Consider the following 22,290-nt stretch of genomic DNA (forward strand, 5'->3'; position numbering starts at 1 on the left):
ACCCTTGTGCGGATGCAAAACTTGCAAGAATTTTAACCTGTGCGGACGCACACACCTGTGCGCACGCACAGGCGGGGAGGTGCGCTCTGTTCGCAGCGTTAGCACAGCTTGTGCGCGCACATATCTAAGGAAAAACTTCAACATGTGCGGACGCACAGGTCTGTGCGAACGCACACGTTGGGAAGGCCAGTCTGTTAGGGGTGCTGGCACAAGTTGTGCGAGTGAACAGATTCTGTAAGTTTTTCTACCTGTGCGTATGCACATCCCTGTGCGTACGCACACATTTTAAAATCTCCTGGGCGTGCGCACGCACACACCCCTGTGCAGCCGCACACGCCCTGTTTCTTAAATTTTACTTGTTTTTCAACTATTCTACCTTTTCAACAAGGTTGTAAGCTTCTATAACACCATTTTAAGACTTTTAGGCTCAATTTCAGGTATTAGAACATGGGAAAGATCTTAGGAGGTTTAATTTGATATTATCTTGAAAACTAGAAAACGGAGGTTTAGGTTTTCGGTGTACTGAGGATGGGTTTGATAGAGTGAGAAGAAAGAAAGATGTATGAATTGAGAAATTGATGAACTATTGAGTTCAAAAAGGAAATTATGAATTTATGATGGTTGTGATGAGTTGAGAATTTGGAAAGAAATGATGGAATTACTGAATTATGTAGGACAGTGTGCTAGGCACTATATCCTTGGAATGTTGAGAGTTGATAATTAGAAGTGATTTGAGATGAGAAACAATGATGAGTTGGGATTGATGGACTTGTGGATGTGGATAGTGAGCCAGGCACTATATCCTTGGAATGATTTGTGATGAATTATATGCTGTTGTTGTTTTCCTTTTTTACCGCAAGAGTGTGCCAGGCAGTATATCCTCGGATTGAGCATGCAAGTGTGCCATGCACTATATCCTTAGAATGATAGTGTGCCAGAAACTATATCCTCGAAACAAAAGCGTGCCAGGCGCTATATCCTCGGAAGTGGCAGAAAGGCGACATCTGAAAGGGTGTGTCGGGTTGGCATTTATAGACCGACAAGTGATATTACAAGCCAATAGGACAGGCATTCATCATATGCATCTCTTATGTGCTTGTTTGCTTTGACTACTTGAGCTTGCCTAATTGTATAACATGCCTACTTGCTTCTTGAATTACTTGTTATATATTTGAATATTACTTGTGTTTTCCTTGCTTGTATTATCTGTGTTTGTCTGGGATTGAGGGGGTTCAGAAGGCGGTGGCGATGGGATCGTGTGGAGGATCGGTTGGGAAGGCTGTGGGACAGCGATGTTGGTCATAATAGAAATCCCCTAAGATAGACTACCCGGTTTATGTATGTTAAGGTTTATTTTATGCTTAACTATTCTAGGATGCTTTAAGTTTGAATCTTGTGATGGATATGGAGCTTAGGAATGCCTTTGGCGTCCTGGGGTCTTATATCCTACATCATTGGGTACTGTTACTATACTGAGAACCTCTGATTCTCATACCATATTCTGTTGTTATTTTTCAGATGCAGGTCGTAGCCAACCTCAGTGAGTTGTTTAGTTGGTGACAGAAGCGGAGAATTCGGATATCTTTCGGGGTCTTTTGATTTATTTTGCTATACACCTCTCATTTTTGTATTTTGTTTAGCCTAGAGGCATATACTGAGAGAACAAAACTTGTATAAGCTGTTTTTCCCGTCTGGTTTCCTGTACGGTCTATATATGGCTAGTCGGCTTAAACTCCGCGAGTCATGGCTAGATCCTTATAATATTATACTATGATATTTTGATATAAATTGTATCTATTTCTTGTGCTTTAAGTTAGTTGCTCCATTCACATGTTTTGTGCTTTTCATATCCTACCTTTGAGCTATATCCTTTATCGGGCTTCTAAATTATATTAATTCTTTCTATATATTATATGTATGAGCTTAGAACTGTCGTAATCTCTGATTATCCTTTGCTTTATGACGCGAGGTAAAGTTTAGGCTAATTAGGGTGTTACATTTAGTGGTATCAGAGATCGTCCTCGTGAGCCTGAGGGATAGACCGATTGTGCTTTATTGCATACTCTGGGTCATTTTTCTTTCATGCTATTTAGGGTATCTACTTGATATTTCTTAGCATGCTTGTTTGTGAGTTCTTTTTTGGGATAATTGAAGCACTAGACCTTTGATATTGAGACTGATCACCTTGATATCGAATGTTTGGTGTAGACAGGAACCCTAATGGCTACTCGCGGACGAGGTCGTACACGTTCACAGAGAGAGATAGTAGGAATGAGCGACCGGCTGATAACCATGCCGAGTTCATGGCGGCAATGGCGAACCTTGCGAACACCATGGAGGCTAATGCTGCTGTGACTCTGCAAGTTGTGCAGAGGTTAGGCCAACCGGCCGGAAACAAAAATGAGAACGGCGATGGAAATGCGGATGACAATGCTGAAAGGAATGGAGACAACATGGGAGGTGCTCTGATGACCTTGGTGATGTTTCTCAAGGTTCATCCGCCAAGTTTCAGAGGTTCAACAAATCCTATGGAAGCGGATAACTGGTTCCAAGCTATGGAGCACGCACTGCAAGCACATCATGTCCCAAATAACCAATACGTGGAGTTTGCTGCTTATCAGCTTCGAGAAGAGGTCCAGCATTGGTGGCAAGCAGAGTGGCGCTTGTTACAGCTTCAGAACGCCGATATTCCTTGGGATGTATTCCAAACGGCCTTCTACAATAAGTACTTTCCTGAGTCCGCAAGGGGGGCGAAGGAGATGGAACTTATGTAGCTGAAGCAAGGTTCTTTGTCTGTGGCAGATTACACCAGCAGATTTAAGGAGCTCCGTAGGTTCTCTAGAGCGTGTCAAGGTGCCCCAGAGATCTATGAAAGTTGGAAGTGTATCACGTATCAAAGGGGTTTAAAGGATGACATTATGACTGCTGTGGCTCCTATGGAGATTCGCATTTTCTCCGATCTGGTGAACAAGGCAAGAGTGGTTGAAGAATACGCAAAGATGGTAGCCTCGTCAAGGGACACTCATAGAAGCATCCTTAGTAGGGAACGTGACGATTACCTTGGACTAAAGGGACAGAACTTCAAGAGAGAAGGACATGCTCCCCAGCATCTGCTAGGTCAAGGGAATTTTAGGAGGGACAACAATGCCCAGTTTCACTATATGAAAGGGAGTTGCCTGTGTTATGCTTGTGGACTACCTGGACACCTAGCCAAGAACTGCCGTCGTAAGAAAAACCAAAACATGGGTCAGAATCAACAGTCAAACCGTGTGGTTGCCTTGGATGCACGTGATGCGACAGAGTCAGATCCTCCGACGAGAGGTAAGCATATGCGTTGAGTATTATATTGCTTGGACCAGACAGTAGCTTAGTTCTATCTTTTCTAAAGTCGCCTTAGGATTACCAGAGCTTAGAGTTTTGTTGGGAGTGAACCATGGGAAAGGAGGATTCTAGTGGCGGTAGACGAGGATTCGGACTTGTGGTGATGAACGATCAGAGTGGGTGTGCCCGAATAGATACCAGGCAAGATTGGAAGTCTTGTCGTTTCCTTGTAGGTGTGTGGTGCACGGAATTGTGATCACACTTTTCACAACTCCGCACAACTAACCAGCAAGTGCACTGGGTCATCCAAGTAATAAAACCTTACGCGAGTAAGGGTCGATCCCGCAGAGATTGTTGACTTGAAGCAAGCTATGGTCATCTTGTAAATCTTAGTCAGGCAGATTCAAATAGTTATGAGGTTTTGATAATTAAAAGATAAATAAAACGTAAATTAAAATAAAGATACTTATGTAATTCATTGGTGAGAATTTTAGATAAGCGTTTGGAGATGCTTTGTTGCTTCTGAACCTCTGCTTTCCTACTGTCTTCATCCAATCATGTGTGCTCCCTTCCATGGCAAGCTGTATGATCCTCTCAGTGAAAATAGTCCAAGTACGGTTTCTGCATGGCTAATCAACTGTCAGATTTCTCGTCTCGAATGAAAAATACCAGGTACAGCTACCGCACGGCTAATCATCTGTCGGTTCTCACTTGTGTCGGAATAGGATCTCTCTATCCTTTTGCACACTGTCACTACACCCAACATTTGTGAGTTTGAAGCTTGTCACAGTCATCCCGTCCCAGATCCTACTCGGAATACCACAGACAAGGTTTAGACTTTCTGGATCTCAGGAATGCTGCCAATTGGTTCTAGCCTCTACCATGAAGGTTCTAATCTCACGGACTCGGTCCGTGGGTTAGAGCCCAAGAGACTATACTCCGGCTGTCATCCAATGACTACGTTGAACATCATGTAGACCGCTTGTAGTTGTCAAGCATGCGGATCTTGGCTAAGCGAGTAACGAAGATAGTGGGTGATTGTCACGGGTCACCCATTCATTTTGACTTAACTGAATTAAGTATAAGAGTATATCTTGGAGAAGAAGTAAGTGTGAATTGAAAGAGAAATAATAGTACTTGCACTAATTCATGAAGAACAGTAGAGCTTCGCACCTTAATCTATGAGGTGTAGAAACTCCACCGTAGAAAATACATAAGAGAAAAAGGTCTAGGCATGGCCGAATGGCCAGCCTCCAAAACGTAACACAAAAGTCCAAAGATGATCAAATGATCCTCTCCAAAGTGTGCGAATACAATAGTAAAAAGTGCTATTTATACTAAATTAGTTACAAAGGATTACAGAAAATAAGTAACTAAGTGCAAATAGTGTAGAAATCCACTTTCGAGGCCCACTTCGTGTGTGCTTGGGATCAGCATTGAGCTTTACACGTGCATAGGCCTTTTCTAGACTTAAACGTCAGCTTGGATGCCAGTTTGGGCGTTTAACTCCAGTTCTGGCGTTTTACGCCAGAAAAAGGTCTCTGGATGGCGTTTAGACACCAGTTTGGACCATCAAATCTCGGGCAAAGTATGGACTATTATACATTGATGGAAAGCCCAAGATGTCTACTTTCCAACGCAATTGAGATCGCGCCAATTGGGCTTCTGTAGCTTTAAAAAATCCACTTCGAGTGCAAGAGGGTCAGAATCCAATAGCATCTGCAGTCCTTTCTCAGCCTCTGAATCAGACTTTTGCTCAGGTCCCTCAATTTCAGCTAAAAAATACCTGAAATTACAGAAAATACACAAACTCATAGTAAAGTCCAGAAATGTGATTTTTGCATAAAAACTAATAAAAATATAATAAAAAGTAACTAAAACATACTAAAAACTACCTAAAAACAATGCCAAAAAGTGTATAAATTATCCGCTCATCAGTGTGATGGGTGCGGTTCAACACTAGTGTCAACGGAAATATCGACTAATGCCCTTGCGGTTTTTAACTATGTTTTTTGCCTTTTTGAGATTTAGAATGATTTTCAAATCTGGTTTGGAGCTTTGGTTTAGATGATTTGGTTTTGAAACTAGGATTGGAACTTTTGAATCAAGTGATACGATTTAAAAAGGAAAGTGAGTTGTATGATTTTGTTAACTTGTGATTTTGGGTTTGTAATTTCACTTATCAAAAGGGATTCAAATGGAAAAGTTTTGAATTACGGGTTTCAATGAATTTAGGAAAATTATGCTTTAAAATGATTGATTTACAAATAAATGATTTTTGACTCTTTTGAAAAAGTTTTAACAATGAACTCATTTATATGGAACTTGTTTTAGAGGTTTTGAAAAGTACTACAAAAATTAATAATAATAATAATAATAATAATAATAATAATAATAATAATAATAATAATAATAATAATAAAATTCGGATTCTTAATTACGATAATCAGAGTGACGCAGCGGAAGTTGTACGCTAAGTTGTCGACATATGAGTTCGGGAAGGAAGAAGTGGAGTTCTTAGGTCATGCGATGAGTAAAGGATGAATAACCGTAGATCCTTCTAAGATGGACACAGTGATGGAATGAAAAAGACCGACAATGGTGACAGGAGCCAGGGGCTTCTTGGGTTTAGCCGGATATTACCGGAAGAACTTGTTTGAACCAGTTGCAGATTTCAAGCACGTTTAAGACGGAGATTTAGAGGGCTCAGCAAGAGGAGCGGAAGATTCAAAAATTGTTCCAACCAATTGGTGATAAAAGGTGTGAAGATTTCACTGAGGATGGTGAAGGATTGCAGAGATATAAGGGAAGAAATTGCATACTGGATGTTGGAAGTTTGAAGCAAGACTTGTTAACGGAGACTCACCACAGTAGGTTTTCTACTCATCCTGGAAGTGCAAAGATGTAGTATGACTTAAAGAAGATGTTCTAGTGGCCTGAGATGAAAAGTGATGTAGCTACAATGGTATCCAAGTGTGGACGTGTCAAAAGGCGAAGATATAGCATCAGAAGCAGTCAGGTGAATGATGCAGCCTCTTGAGAATCCTCAATGGAAGTGAGAAGGAATCGCGATGGATTTTGTGACTGGCTTGTTGAGGACTAGGTTAGGATTTGATGCGGTTTGGGTGATTGTGGTTCGCTTAACCAAATCCGCTCATTTTCTGCCTATCCGAGTGAACTATTCTATGGAGGAGTTGGCGGGAGAGAACATCGACACGGTAGAATGATGGTGAACCAGATACTTTGGCAACTTGTTGGGTTGGTAACGTTGAAGGTAGGATGCTTCGTGGAGAATATGTATATATATATATATATATATACTACATCGCGTGGTTCGGATTTTCGAGGGCGAAAATCTTTTTAAGGAGGGGAGGATGTAAGAACCGGATTTTTCACGGATAAAATAATTTAAATGCCCAAATTAAATTCCGGAAAGTTAGGATGAGAATTTGGGGATTTAAATATGATTTTCGGACTCAGTAGGTCCTTCCGAGTCAGAAAATGTGTTTTCTGTGAAAAATCGTGAAAAACCACGAACCGACAGTTGAACCGGTCGAACCAGTTCAAGTCTGCTCGGTGCTGTGCGAGTGATAAGCAGATAATTTATACGCTTTTTGGCATTATTTTTAGTATGTTTTTAGTAGAATCTAGTTACTTTTAGGGATGTTTTCATTAGTTTTTATGTTAAATTCATATTTCTGGACTTTACTATGAGTTTGTGTGTTTTTCTGTGATTTCAGGTATTTTCTGGCTGAAATTGAGGGACTTGAGCAAAAATCAGATTCAGAGGTTGAAGAAGGACTGCTGATGCTGTTGGATTCTGACCTCCCTGCACTCAAAATGGATTTTCTGTAGCTACAGAACTCAAAATGGTGCGCTTCCAATTGCGTTGGAAAGTAGACATCCAGGGCTTTCCAGCAATATATAATAGTCCATACTTTGGCTGAGTTTAGATGATGCAAATGGGCATTGAACGCCAGTTCTACGCTGCTGTCTGGAGTTAAACGCCAGAGACACGTCACAAACCAGAGTTGAACGCCAGAAACACGTTATAACCTGGCGTTCAACTCCAGAAAGAGCCTCTGCACGTGTAACATTCAAGCTCAGCCCAAGCACACACAAAGTGGGCCCCGGAAGTGGATTTATGCATCAATTACTTACTTCTGTAAACCCTAGTAGCTAGTTTATTATAAATAGAACTTTTTACTATTGTATTTGACATCTTGGGACATCTGGTTCTTAGATCAGAGGGGCTGGCCATTCGGCCATGCCTGGACCTTCCACTTATGTATTTTTAACGGTAGAGTTTCTACACTCCATAGATTAAGGTGTGGAGCTCTACTGTTCCTCATGAATTAATGTAAAGTACTACTGTTTTTCTATTCAATTCAACTTATTCCGCTTCTAAGATATTCATTCGCACTTCAACCTGAATGTGATGAACGTGACAATCATCATCATTCCCCCACGAACGCGTGCCTGAAAACCACTTTCGTTCCACCTTAGATTGAATGAGTATCTCTTGGATCTCTTAATCAGAATCTTCGTGGTATAAGCTAGATTGATGGCGGCATTCATGAGAGTCCGGAAAGTCTAAACCTTGTCTGTGGTATTCCGAGTAGGACTCTGGAATTGAATGACTATGACGAACTTCAAACTCGCGAGTGCTGGGCGTAGTGACAGACGCAAAAGGAGGGTGAATCCTATTCCAGTATGATCGAGAACCTCAGATGATTAGCCGTGCTGTGACAGAGCATTTGGACCATTTTCATAAGAGGATGGGACGCAGCCATTGACAACGGTGATGCCTCCAGATGATTAGCCATGCAGTGACAGCGCATCGGACCATTTTCCAGAGAGGATCAAAAGTAGCCATTGACAATGGTGATGTCCTTACATAAAGCCAGCCATGGAAAGGAGTAGGTTTGATTGGATGAAGACAGCAGGAAAGCAGAGGTTCAGAGGAACGAAAGCATCTCTATGCGCTTATCTGAAATTCTCACCAATAATATACATAAGTGTTTCTATCCTTGTTTTCTATCTATTTATTATTTATGTTCGAAAACTCCATAACTATTTTATATCTGCCTGACTGAGATCTACAAGGTGACCATAGCTTGCTTCATACCAACAATCTCCGTGGGATCGACCCTTACTCACGTAAGGTTTATTACTTGGACGACCCAGTGCACTTGCTGGTTAGTTGTATCGAAGTTGTGAATGAAAAACAATTTATTAAGACGTGCGTACAGAGTTTTTGATGCCGTTGCCTGAGATCACAATTTCGTGCACCAGCGAAAAATAGTAAAAACAGCCGAAAACCTTAGAAATATATTAGCGATGAAAAATCGGGCATTAATGTTAAAGGTTTGGCCCAAAGTTAGGCCGAACGGGCTAAAAATCCTAACGGGTTAGACCGGACCCAAGTTGGGCCAAAGTCCAACATATATAAGGGTTCATTAATGAACCTTTCACCCATAAAACACACACACACACCAGCTGCAAAGAAGAGAGGAGAAGAGAGAAGAGCACTATTCACTTTTCCATTCAATCCGCAATATCTTGAGCTGCGGTGTTCCGATTCTCGTGCCGTCAGCACCTACGCGAAGCTCTCGCCGAGCCCATCCTTTCTATCTAAGCATTGTCATAAGTTTCTCGAGTTTCCCTGCCCAGTTTTTGTGCCTTTGAGAATTTCGAGTTTTAGGGTTTAGTTTTGAGTGAAATCTTGTATCTTGGGTGTTTTAGGTACACTCTAGTACTTGATTGTTGGTGGTTTTGGCTTCCAAAACTGTCCCGGACAAGGTAAAAGCTCTTGAAATCTTTGTTAGATTATGTTTATATTGAGCCCTAGTTTGATTAGTGATGTTTGGTGTGTATATAGCTTGTTTGTTGTGAGTTTGGAGCTTGTTGGTGATTGATTGGAAGCTTGGATTGTGTTGGAAAGCTTGATGGTGATCTTTGTAGTACTCGTTGTGGGTTAAAGGCATATTAGGAATCAGCAAGGTATGGTTTTGGTTTTCTCTATGTAATATATAGTATTCATAGACACTTAGGCTAGTGACCCATAGGATAGGAATGAATTATAATGGTTGTTGAGGTATTGAATGTTGATGTATGTTGAATAATATTGATATGTTGAGAATGAATGATTGTATGTGATTGCGATGTGTGGGGATAACTTGTATGGAGATGATGATGATATGGAGTTTTAAAATGAGGAATATATGAATTTGATAATGATTGTTGGTATTTAAGGATTATGATGTTTGATGTTGGGTATGTGAATTATTGTTGTTGATATGGTTGATGATTAATAATGATTAGTGATCTTGTGGGTATAGGAAAGGTGAGTGTTGAGATTGTTGATAAATGATGTAAATTATGATGAGTTGATAAATCATGAATGTTGAATTGGTAAAGGTGGTGTGAGAGATTGAAATTGAAAGAATAGGGGATTGATTTTGATGTTGGTAATGATTGAATTAGGATTGAAGAAGGTGTTGGTGGTTGGAAATGGTATAATATGATAAAAGGGTAGGTTATGATAGAAAGTAGAGCTTGAAATGGTTTTTGTTTGGTTTGGTTGGAAATGTTGGTAAAGTTGAGGTTTTGTGACCTTCATAAAAATTGGGTTCTTGGTAAACTTTGCTCGATCATAACGTTTTTCTTGATTTTCGAAATTGATTGAAATTTATTTAGAATTAAAGATCTTTGAAAACCCTTTAAATCGATATAAAGTTTGTGAAATTTGAAATTTGTAGAGGAAGTTATGATCATTCAAAGTTGGTGTTAAAAATCTGAAATTCTGCAAAATTGTAGAATTTTATGATTTCTGATATGTGCGGGCGCACACCCTTGTGCGGACGCACACCCTACAAGAATTTTGACCTGTGCGAATGCACACACCTGTGCGCACGCACAGGCGGGGAGGTACGCTCTGTTCGCAGCGCTAGCACAGCTTGTGCGCACACATATCTAAGGAAAAACTTCAACCTGTGCGGACGTACACGATGGGAAGGCCAGTCTGTTAGGGGCGCTGGCACATGTTGTGCGAGTGAATAGATTTTGTAAGTTTTGCCACCTGTGCGTACGCACATATTTTAAAATCTCCTGGGCGTGCGCACGCGCACACCCCTGTGCGGCCGCACACGCGCTGTTTCTCAAATTTTAATTGTTTTTCAACTATTCTACATTCCCAACAAGGTTGTAAGCTTCTATAACACCATTTTAAGACTTTTGGGCTCAATTTCGGGTATTAGAACATGGGAAAGATCTTAGGAGGTTTAATTTGATGTTATCTTGAAAACTAGAAAACGGAGGTTTAGGTTTCTGGTGTACTGAGGATGGGTTTGATAGAGTGAGAAGAAAGAAAGATGTATGAATTGAGAAATTGATGAACTATTGAGTTCAAAAAGGAAATTATGAATTTATGATGGTTGCGATGAGTTGAGAATTTGGAAAGAAATGATGGAATTACTGAATTATGTAGGAGAGTGTGCCAGGCACTATATCCTTGGAATGTTGAGAGTTGATAATTGGAAGTGATTTGAGATGAGAAACGATGATTAGTTGGGATTGATGGACTTGTGGATGTGGATAGTCAGCCAGGCACTATATCCTTGGAATGATTTGTGATGAATTATATGCTGATGTTGTTTTCCTTTTCTGCCGCAAGAGTGTGCCGGGCACTATATCCTCGGAACAAAAGCGTACCAGGCGCTATATCCTCGGAAGTGGCAGAAAGGCGACATCTGAAAGGGTGTGTCAGATTGGCATTTATAGACCGACAAGTGATATCACGAGCCAATAGGACAGGCATTCATCATATGCATCTCTTATGTGCTTGTTTGCTTTGACTACTTGAGCTTGCCTAATTGTATAACATGCCTACTTGTTTCTTGAATTACTTGTTATATATTTGAATATTACTTGTGTTTTCCTTGCTTGTATTATCTGTGTTTGTCTGGGATTGAGGGAGTTCGGAAGGCGGTGGCGATGGGATCTCGTGGAGGATTGGTTGGGAAGGTTGTGGGACAGCGGTGTTAGTTAGAATAGAAATCCCCTAAGATAGACTACCCGGTTTATGTATGTTAAGGTTTATTTTATGCTTAACTATTCTAGTATGCTTTAAGTTTGAATCTTGTGATGGATATGGAGCTTAGGAATGCCTTTGGCATCCCGGGGTCTTATATCCTACATCACTGGGTACTGTTACCATACTGAGAACCTCCGATTCTCATACCATATTCTGTTGTTATTTTTCAGATGCAGGTCGCAGCCCACCTCGGTGAGTTATTTGGTTGGTGACAGAAGCGGAGAATTCGGATATCTTTCGAGGTCTTTTGATTTAATTTGCTATACACCTCTCATTTTTGTATTTTGTTTAGCCTAGAGGCATGTACTGAGAGAACAAAACTTGTATAAGTTGTTTTTTCCATCCAGTTTCTGTATGGTCTGTATATGGCTAGCCGGCTTAAACTTAACGAGTCGTGGCTAGATTCTTATGATATTATACTATGATATTTTGATATAAATTGTATCTATTTCTTGTGCTTTAAGTTAGTTGCTCCGTTCACACGTTTTGCGCTTTTCATATCCTACCTTTGAGCTATATCCTTCATCGGGCTTCTAAATTATATTAATTCTTTCTATATATTATATGTATGAGCTTAGAACTATCGTAATCTCTGATTATCCTTTGCTTTACGACGCGAGGTAAAGCTTAGGCTAATTAGGGTGTTACATCACGCGTTGTCTCTCTCTCTCCTCGGGCTTCTTCGACGATGACCGGCAGCTTCTTCTCCCTTCTCCTGCGACACTCTTCTCTGTCTCTCCCTCTATTTCGTGCGATAGCGGCGGCATCTCGACGGAACGGCAGCAATGAGCTAGGCACGATGATGGCGCAGTGGCGACGCTCTTTCTCCCTCCCCTCTCTGCTCTCTCATATCTCTCTCTCGTTCCCCCTCCCCGATCGGTTTTTCCTTTTCTTCCCTCTACTCTTCCATGTTCTCTCTTCTCCCTTTCTTTCTTCCTTTTCTGTTTCTGTTGTGTGTGTTTGGGTGGGGGGAGGGGGAGGGGATAAGAGAGGTGAGTGGCGGTGAGGTGGTGGCTAAGTTAGAATTTTTTGTGTGTGTATTTTGAAATTAGGGTTAGAGTAGTTTAGGTAATTTTAATAAAATTAGGAATAATTGAAAAAATAATTTTAATCCAACACTAATATTTATAAAAATACCAATTATCAAATTATGATTTATTTTTAGAGAAATACTCTAATTTAATAATTGGAGATAATCAAATTATTTTTCTTTAAAAATCATAAAATAAAGCTCAAAATTTAAATATTCAAAATGAAATCTATAAAATTTTCATTATTTTTATCACCAAAGTTTTAAATCAATAATAAGAAAATATCCGATTAATATAAAAATCTCTAAAAATATAATTTTGAATGAATATAATAAATCATAAAATAATTTATTATTAAATTTCTAAAAATTTGGGGTCTTACATCCATTATCCATGCATGTCTCATTAACATGACCATCAGGCACACGAGGAATTAATGATTCCGTAACTGCATCCTTCCTTTTAACAATTCCTAATTTCTTGCCTAAATTACGAGAATTCTCACCCAAATCACGAGCTTTTAATTCAACCTCTTTTTGAAGTTCATGATCGTTGTGTGGCACTAGTGTCGGGGCTTTATGATTCTTTCCATCATCGAAAGAATCACCTTTTTCTTTTGAGGACTCTTTCTTCATACACAACGATTTATCATGTTCATATCGTGCACAAGTAAAATAAATCAACTATAAACTCTCATGCTCTACTTTATGAGTCACGTTCTCCACAATAATATATTTAATTGCTGATAATTTAAGATTAATCTAAACACAAACTCGAATATATGTTTATAACGTCAGTTATAGCGTTCAGAGCTTTTTTGGAAGAGAAAGATATTTTTCTTTGTTGAATATATGATGACGCATGAAACTATTCTATGCGTGAGGGAGCAGCTTTCAGAGCTTACTGCAGCTTACAGGTTGTCTAACAATTTTATTTTTTTTTTGTTAGATAAATTGGACAACTTCCAATCTTAAATATCACAATATATCTATACTATATACTTATTCACACAACACTAAAGAATTTTTTTTAATACTTGATGTATTCACCAAGATTTGAACCTAAATACAGCATATTAAGAGACACATAAATAATCATTTGAGCTAAGTCTCTGCTGCTCTGACAGCTTGAAATTCACGCAGGTGCAGCCGTGGTGAGCACGCTGAGAAAGTGTAACGGATTATTATGTTTAGGCTCCATTTTCACAAGTAGTTCACGGGCCATTTGGATTGGAATCAATGGGCCATTGAATGGATTCATCATGGACTAACAGGGATAGGCCTGTTAATGGATGTTTGAATACAATGGTTTTGAGTAATGTTAAAAACAATTAAGTTTAAATTAAATTTTGAATTAAATTTTTATATTTTTTTTAATTGAGTCTTTACATTATTTTTAATTTTATAAATAGATTATTTTTAGTGTAATAAATATTAAAATAGCTGAATATTTTTTAATAAATTAAAAATATTTAAAATTAAAAATCTAACTAAATATTTGATCACATGTATTTTGGGAAAAATATTCTATTAATTTTAATATTTTTGATATGTAAAAAGATATAATTACAAAATTAAAAATAATATAAAAATTTAATTGAAAAGAAAAAAATTATAAAAATCTAATTAAAAATTTGATAAAATTATAAGGACTAATAAAATAATTAAATCTAAAAATTATTATATTTTTACTGAATTGTTGATATAAAATTGTTCGTGTGTTATGGTATTATAGCCTAAATTTAAATTTATTATTGCTTGTATTATTTGGATGTGTTACATACCTTTAGTTTTATTTCTGTAAAATGTTAAGGAATATAATAGAGAAACAGGATGTATTTTAATTTTTTTTTGTTATGCGCATGATTTTTATTGAAAAATGAAAGGTATTTACGTTCAACAATTTAAGTTTTAATATTTTATAGGTGTCGAGTTATTCAAAACTTTAATCGTCGTAAATAGATAAGAATATTAGTTTTACCCATTGCTTTATTACAAATGCGTACATGTGTAATATGTAATTAGCCATAGAAGTAAATTCCAGAGGTGCTGGTAGTTTCTAATAATAAATTAGGTTAATAATTATTTGTAGACTTTAATATATATCTAATTAATTAGAATATAAAATTTTATGAATATAATAAAAAATAAAAATAAAAAATATTATGTTTATGTAGTAAATTAAGTTTTTTTGTCTCTAATTCAATCTTTGGTTTAGTATATAGATTAAAGTGTTTTGAATTTGAATGTCGAAGATTATAAAATTTAGAACTTAAGATTTAAGGTTATTTGTGATTATAAATTTTAGATTTTTTGAGTTTTAGAATTGTATAAAGTTTTTTTGAAATTTTCAAAGGTTTAGAATTTGATGCTTCTTGTTGATGCTCTAGAGTTATTGATTTATATTTTAGGATTTTTACTTTTACGATATAGAATATGAGAGCGTATGATTTTAGTATTGTTGGTCTAATTTCGTAGTAAAGATTATGAAGATTAAGTATAAAGATTCGGTTTACTTTGATATTTTAGGGTTTTAGGGTTTAGGTTTTAAGAGTGTGGATCTAGTTTGATTAGTTAAGATGTTAAGGATATAAGTACTAGGATTTAGTGGGATTGCTTTTTATTGCATAGGGTTTTAGGGCATGTAGTTTTAAAGTTGTAGGTTTAGTTTATATATTTAAGAGTTTTAGAGTACAAGTACGAGGATTTTGCGTTTTAGGTTGTTGGTTTAGAGTTATAATTGTTTGATATGGCTGTTATAACTCAATTCAAATGTTATAACTCTTTCTCATGTGTTATAGCTCGCTCAAATGTTATAACTCGGTCTCATGTGTTATAACTCGCTCAAATATAATTCGACCTCATACATTAAAACGAATATCATAACGTCTTGATATGATATTAATCTTCTTTAATACAAATAATTCTTGAAAACACAACTGTGCAAACTTGCCTCACATATAAAAAAGGTAAGACACTTTATCAAAGGAATATATCTTTTACAGATTAATTGACTTAAGTATCGGAATACCTTTTGCAGGTACTCTCTCCCTTTTTTGTTCTACACCAAAACATACTTCGCAGATGAAAAGCTCGGAAACTCAGATAACAAGCTCGGAATTGAGATAAGAAGCTCGGAGTTGGCTGTCAAGGAGATGAGCTATACTTAGTGAATCCACACAATAATAATTAGCGCCCACCGTGGGGCCTAAGAAATAAAACCCTTTCTTTCTTTTTTCCTAGGCCTCATAATTTTCTCATCCACCTATGGCTGATCAACCTCCTCCAACACCCTCTGAGCTACCTCGGATGGCAACCAAGTTGCAGTAGACTAACCAGTGCATAGAGGAAGAGAATCAAAGAATGGCAAACTAAATAGCCGAGTTCACTGGTGTGAAAATTATTGTTAATCTAGAATTTCACAAAAATAGAATCTCGTTGCAAGCATAGTCTAAACCAGCAATTAACTCTCAATCAAAGTTTAAATCAAAGAATTGAAATAATTGTACATACGCACGTATCACTGTTCGTACGCATAGATGCTAAAACTTCCAAACTCCATTTCTTCATGGTTTCTTTTCTTTTGCATGCTCTTTTCTCACTTCTTCAACCTATACTTGCCTTGGAAACCTGAAATCACTTAGCAAATACATCAAGGTATCAAATGGGATTAAAGTGAATTTCAATTAAAAGGCTTAAAATGCATGTTTTTACTTACAAGCACAATTTAGGAAGAAATCATGAAACTATGCTATTTCAATAGATAAATGCAAGAAAAGTATATGAAATCCACCCAAATAGAGCAAATAAATTCCAGAAAATGTGGATTAATCATTGACCAATGCTCAAATTGAAAATAATGACAATCATGATGAACGAGCAGAAGATGAGGAACACGACTTGACCCAACATGTAACAACCCAACTTCCAGCACGTCATGATCGTACCAAAAGTAAGGCGTTATTAACCTAATTCTTTTATTATCTATTTAATATTGATCCTTTTCGCAATAATCTGCCGACAATTTTTCTAAAAAGTTAAAACTTCTCCGTCAAGAATAAATATCGCATATTCTCATACTTAACATTAATAATACATTGTAATATTACATACAAAACCAACTACAAAACCTACCTTTTTGAATAAAACTTTAACTAACAAGAGCGAAAAAATAAATTCTAACGACAACTTAACTTGTAAACATATTCTTTTATGCTCCTGCAGCTTTGTAATAAGCCTTCACACTTGTAGCTAAAAGGGGGTGGAGATAGGGGGTAAGAACTGAGAAGTTCTTAGTAGGGCGGGGTAGTTAGTTAAGTCTGTTTTAATACTATACCCAGTCAACAGAAACAACCAATAAACACAACAAACATAATAATTAAAGAACATAGAAAATCAAGCACAACACATATACAACCACAGAAACAAAGTTCACAAGAAATAGATACAACTTTGTTTGGGCCTTAGGGCCAAATGTATAGTGTGGATGTCCACACACTGTGAACTATTTTTTAGATGTAAGCATATTAAAAGTGAGATTGTATGCGGCCTGGCCGTAAGACTTATATGCACACTGTATGCATCTGAAAAGCCATATCTGGGACTTGTACCCGGGTAATGTCGGGAGCGGTTAGGTAACCGACACATGAGCTCATGGCCTGCATAGAACATACATGCATCATACTTTTTTGCGTATGTTTTTTTGTGATTATGTGTGTGTGCTTATTGACTTATAATTTATCTGCATTCTGTGGTTTGTTATGGCTCTATATATGTACTTTCTGATTTATTTTTTCCTGTATCTTTGGTTTTTTAAAAGTTATTTGTATTTTGGAGTTTGTTGCTGTTGGCTAAGTATAATAAAGAATAAAACGAACTTAACTTTTAACCTCGACCCTACTAAGAACTCCCTAGTTCTTCTTTTTCAGCTACAGGTGCGAAGGCCTATTGCAAAGTTGCAGGCGCATAGAAGAATATGTTTGCAAGTTGAGTTATTATTAGAATTTATTTTTTCCTCGCCTTGTTAGTCGAAGTTTTATTTAGAGGGGTAGGTTTTGTAGTTGGTTTTGTATTATTAATATTTAGTATGTAAATATGTGTTATTTGTTCTTCATGAAAATATTTTAACTGTTTAGTAAAATCGTCTACAGATTAATGCCTAAAGGCTCAATATTAAATAGATAATTAAGGAATTAGGTTAGTAACGCGTTTCTTTTGGTACGATATGATGTATTGAAAGTTGGGTCATTACCACTTTTCTTCGGAAGTTCTTATTTTAGAACCTTCTTTGAAGAGAGTTTTGTTTTGATTCTTTTTCTATCTGATCCTGTCTGTGACCATTCTTTGAAATCTGGATACTACCATCTCTGATCTTATATGTACTTTCCTATAAGAAATAAATACTTTCTTTACGTAGCTAAAACATACTTGTTTCTAAAAGTACTACATATTCTTTTATTAAATTTCCAGGAACACTTTACATTAAAATTTTTCTTTGAATATAACTTAGTTTCCTTTCAACAATTACTTCACCCTTTACACATATTCTTGCTTGATTGTAATCTTAACTGCGAATTCAAATTATTTAGAATATCTATCTATATCATTATTTACATCCTCTTCATGAAATCATGTACTCTTGATTTAATCTTGGATTTGTTTGGCACCACAAATAAATTTTAAATCTTCGAAAATTTTACCAATGATTTTAATTTCCCTCACTTGTGAACTTGCATTTAAAACTTAACTCGAACTTTATCGCATAGTACAGCTGTCATGTCCTTTATGGCAGTGACTATGCGGGATACAGTCGATGTGAGAAACAGACTGTTCTCTTAGTTAAGATGGCCTAAAGGAAATAGATCGCTTGTAGATGGATCCTTTCTGAACTTTTATCCTTGGCATTGCTTATATTCTTCTTCAAGCATCTTGTACCCTTTGATCTTGAGCTAGATTTATTGGATAGTAATCAATCTTTAATTCTTCAAAAATATTTTTATTGACTTTGGTTATTTATATTTGTAAACGTTGTAATTCAAATTGAATTTGCTTCGACATATTCTGCTACCTTTTCTTTTATTGTTCATATCCAAGTTTTTTTTCTCAGATTTCTCCTTAGGGTATAATTTAACTCTCTTTCTGACATATTTCAAATTTTATGCATTCCTCTTTGATTTCGATTCTACTCATCTTTTTGAATTCTTATTATCCGTGATGTTTAACTTTTTTCTTTCTGAATTTCATATTTCTTTATTCAAACATGAGCTTATTTGTTAAAATTACAAGTCTTCGGATTCTAATTTTAATTTGCATTAAACCTATCATACAACTTCTGTACCACACTACACTTTTTCAATCATTTTCACATGATATTATTTTTCTCATGTTTGAAAACTAAACATGTCAAAATTTTCTGTTTTTCTTTGACATGTTTGAAAGAAAAACTAGTATGAATCTTTTTCATCTTATATCGATTTTCGAAAACAAAAATTTTTATAAGGTGGATAGATTGTAGCAACCCATATTTTTAAAACTTCTATTATAAATTATTTATGACCTATTTTATTAAATTGAACCATTTATTTAAAAATTATTATATTAGATATAATCAATTTAATTTTATCATTATTGAAGTTTAAATTGCTTAAGATTATTATATACATAATTTTATTAAATGTAATATTTTACATAATTGAAACTAGAATTTCGATATATATAAATAGTAAAAATTATCTTCGAAGGTAATAAAGGAAATAGTATGAACATTATATAATAAAGGTATATAATTCCTAAATATTATAATAATGAAAGGTATACAATTCTTTTCTTACTAAATAAAGTATATATTTAGTATCATAATATTATAATACTATACTATTGTAGTTCCTCAAGTTAATGCGGTTATATATATATATAATAGGTTTTTTTTTATGAATTTTGAGACAAAATTGAAATAAATTTCGAATAAATTAGAGACAAATTTTTTTTAAAGTAAAATTGAAACGATTTTTTTTGCCCCAAAAAACTTTGTTGCTAATTTATATTTTATCTAGAATTTTGTCTAAAATTTTGTTTTCAGACGATTTTGTGACAGATTTTGAATCGGCATTTATCTGCTAGATTTCTAACTATTATAATGTATTTTAGACGAGTTTTAGACAGATTAGCCAACATAAAGACAATTTATTTCAAACAAATTTCAAACGTAAAAATATTTTATTTTAGACAAATTTTTCAAACAAAAAATATACTTTATTTTAGACAAATTTCTAACGAATTTAGTCAAATATAACAAATTTTAGACAAATTAAATATGTCTTTTCAATTAAATTTCAGACAAATTTAATTTAAAAGAATTTACGTATTTGAAACAAATTTCATACAAAACAAATAAAATTTTCTACAAATTTAATATAATATTTCAAACAATTTTCATACAAAATAATTTGCTATTTAATATATAAATATTTTAAAAAATAAATTGTATCTGCTTTCTATATTAAGACCATCATAATCATTTTTTTCATATTACATAATCGAAATTATAAACACATAATAAAGTCATGAAAATGTTAATTACCATAAAAGAGTTAAAAAATATTTATTATTAAAATACTTTTATCCATAAATATAATCAAACTAAAATTAGAAAAAAATACTTAAACTAAAACAAAGAAAGCCTTTAAAAAGGTCAAATATCATGAATAAAATAAAATGTACTAACTAATTCACCTAAAAATTCTTTAATCTAAATCAGAAAAAACATATACTCCAGACATCAATCACTCATGTTATCATCCCCATCATCACTAGAGCCTGTCCCAAGCTCATTTTTCGCAGGATTAGACAAGTTTGAAGGAAGTGGGAGATTCAACTTTTGATACAAAGTATGAATTTTCTTTTCAGTAGAACCAATTCTTTTCTATTGAACTTTTAGTTGACGTCCTTGATCTTTTAACTTGTGCTCAGCATCATTCAACTTAACTTGTTACTCTTCATTGATCATTTCTTGCTCCTTTGCCTTTTCTTTCCATGTGTGAAGTTCTTCCTCAATGTTTAGATTGTCTTTGGATGTCTTTGAATAATTTCTGTAATACAACTTTAAAGAGAGATCTAAACCAAAAGAACCTAAACCAAAATTACCTTTCTTTTTTTCCTTTGTCACAACTTCGTTCCAAATAGTATAATCATCTGGTATATCTAGACCTTTCTTAGATGCCTCAACATCTCCCTCATTATCCAAGGATAAAGTTACTTGAGAAAGTTTTGTCTTTCACTTTTTGAATTTACTCTACAAAATCAATTCATTTTAATCGCAACTAAATATGCCATGAACAAATACTAACATATAGTGAAAATTATTTAAAATAAAAGAAGAAGAACAAATTAGCATTAGATACAATGACTTTCTCAGATCTTTCATCAATCCAACTTTTGTCCTTTTTGGTGTGGCATTTAGTATAAACCTCCCCTAGAAAAGGTTTTAATCCACAGGAAAGAAAAAAGAATAAGAAAACATTGCAAATAATAAGAAAAATACTAAAATTAAACTATTTTTATCTTACCATTCTGCGTGCATGTTCATCCATAGATATGGAATCACCAGTGTGCATGGAACTTCCAGCATTTGATGCTCGATTCACAGTTTTTGTTGCTGACCATTTCTTAAAAATACAGATATGTAGCCCAATAATGCAATAGTTGACACCAAACTGGTACAAGAATATATTTTGGTACATAGTTAGAGTCTTTTGAATAATTGACTCTCTCTTGTTTCATCAACTCTCTTAATCGAGCACTCCCTTTAATCTAAAAAATTTGACGAACTCTTTCATTGTGTTGAGGATTCCACATACAATATTTCTATAAAAGAAAAAAAATATATACAATGAATTACCCACCATGTATAATATCAAAATATTCAAAAAAATGATAATAAATACTTACCTTAAATTCAGTAAACCAAAAATCTCGCATTTGATCACTGGCATGTCCCATGTAGGGCAGAATTCTGAAAATTTGTTTTTAATGGTAGTTGTTACATGACGAACAGCAATACATGGATTAAACCTATAAGAAAATCAAATAATGAGTAACTACACAAGTATTCACAATAAAAACAATGTAGAGAGAATGTTAAAACACAAAAGTGATTGTTGTACTTACTCTTTGCCAAAAGGCACTATTTTCAAGAGCCCTTCTTGAGTGACAGATTCACCTTCTTGAGTAAGAGATTCATCTTGATGATTTTCATCCGATGAGTGAGCATGATGTAAATTTCGTTCATTATTAGGAGCATTATCAAATGATTGAGGTTGGATTGGTGAACAGTACGGTGATTCAGTTGGTGATGGTGATGGTGTATGATCAGCATGGGATGATAGTAAATTTCTCATGAATTTTTGTGGTGGCTACGAAGAAGAGGGTGGTAATACTGAAGGCTTTTTAGATACATGTGAAGGAACTAGAGCTCGTGATTTTGTAGGTTTAGGGTGTGAAAGCTTATATCGGAGGATTAAGTCAAGTGGACATAGTTGGTCCAAAAACCACTAACAACCCTAAATCGCCAATAAAACTGGACATCAATGATCTCAAGGGTCCTAAGTCCTCAATCACAAGTCAAGAGTACCAAAATATATTCTAAAATTCAACCAAGTATTTTATCGACGCTTGGAAGGCACTAAAAGAAAAGCATGTTAAAATTTCAAGAAATATAAATCTACAACTACCCAATGCAAGAAAATAACAATAACAATTAAAGAAAGCAATAATAACATGAAAATACAAATTGCATTAATGGAAATCAAAATTAACAAAGTATCATGAACATAAAGGCAACAAGATA

Source organism: Arachis hypogaea, chromosome 13 (genome assembly GCF_003086295.3).
Source record: "Arachis hypogaea cultivar Tifrunner chromosome 13, arahy.Tifrunner.gnm2.J5K5, whole genome shotgun sequence".
In the NCBI taxonomy this organism is placed as follows: domain Eukaryota; kingdom Viridiplantae; phylum Streptophyta; class Magnoliopsida; order Fabales; family Fabaceae; genus Arachis; species Arachis hypogaea.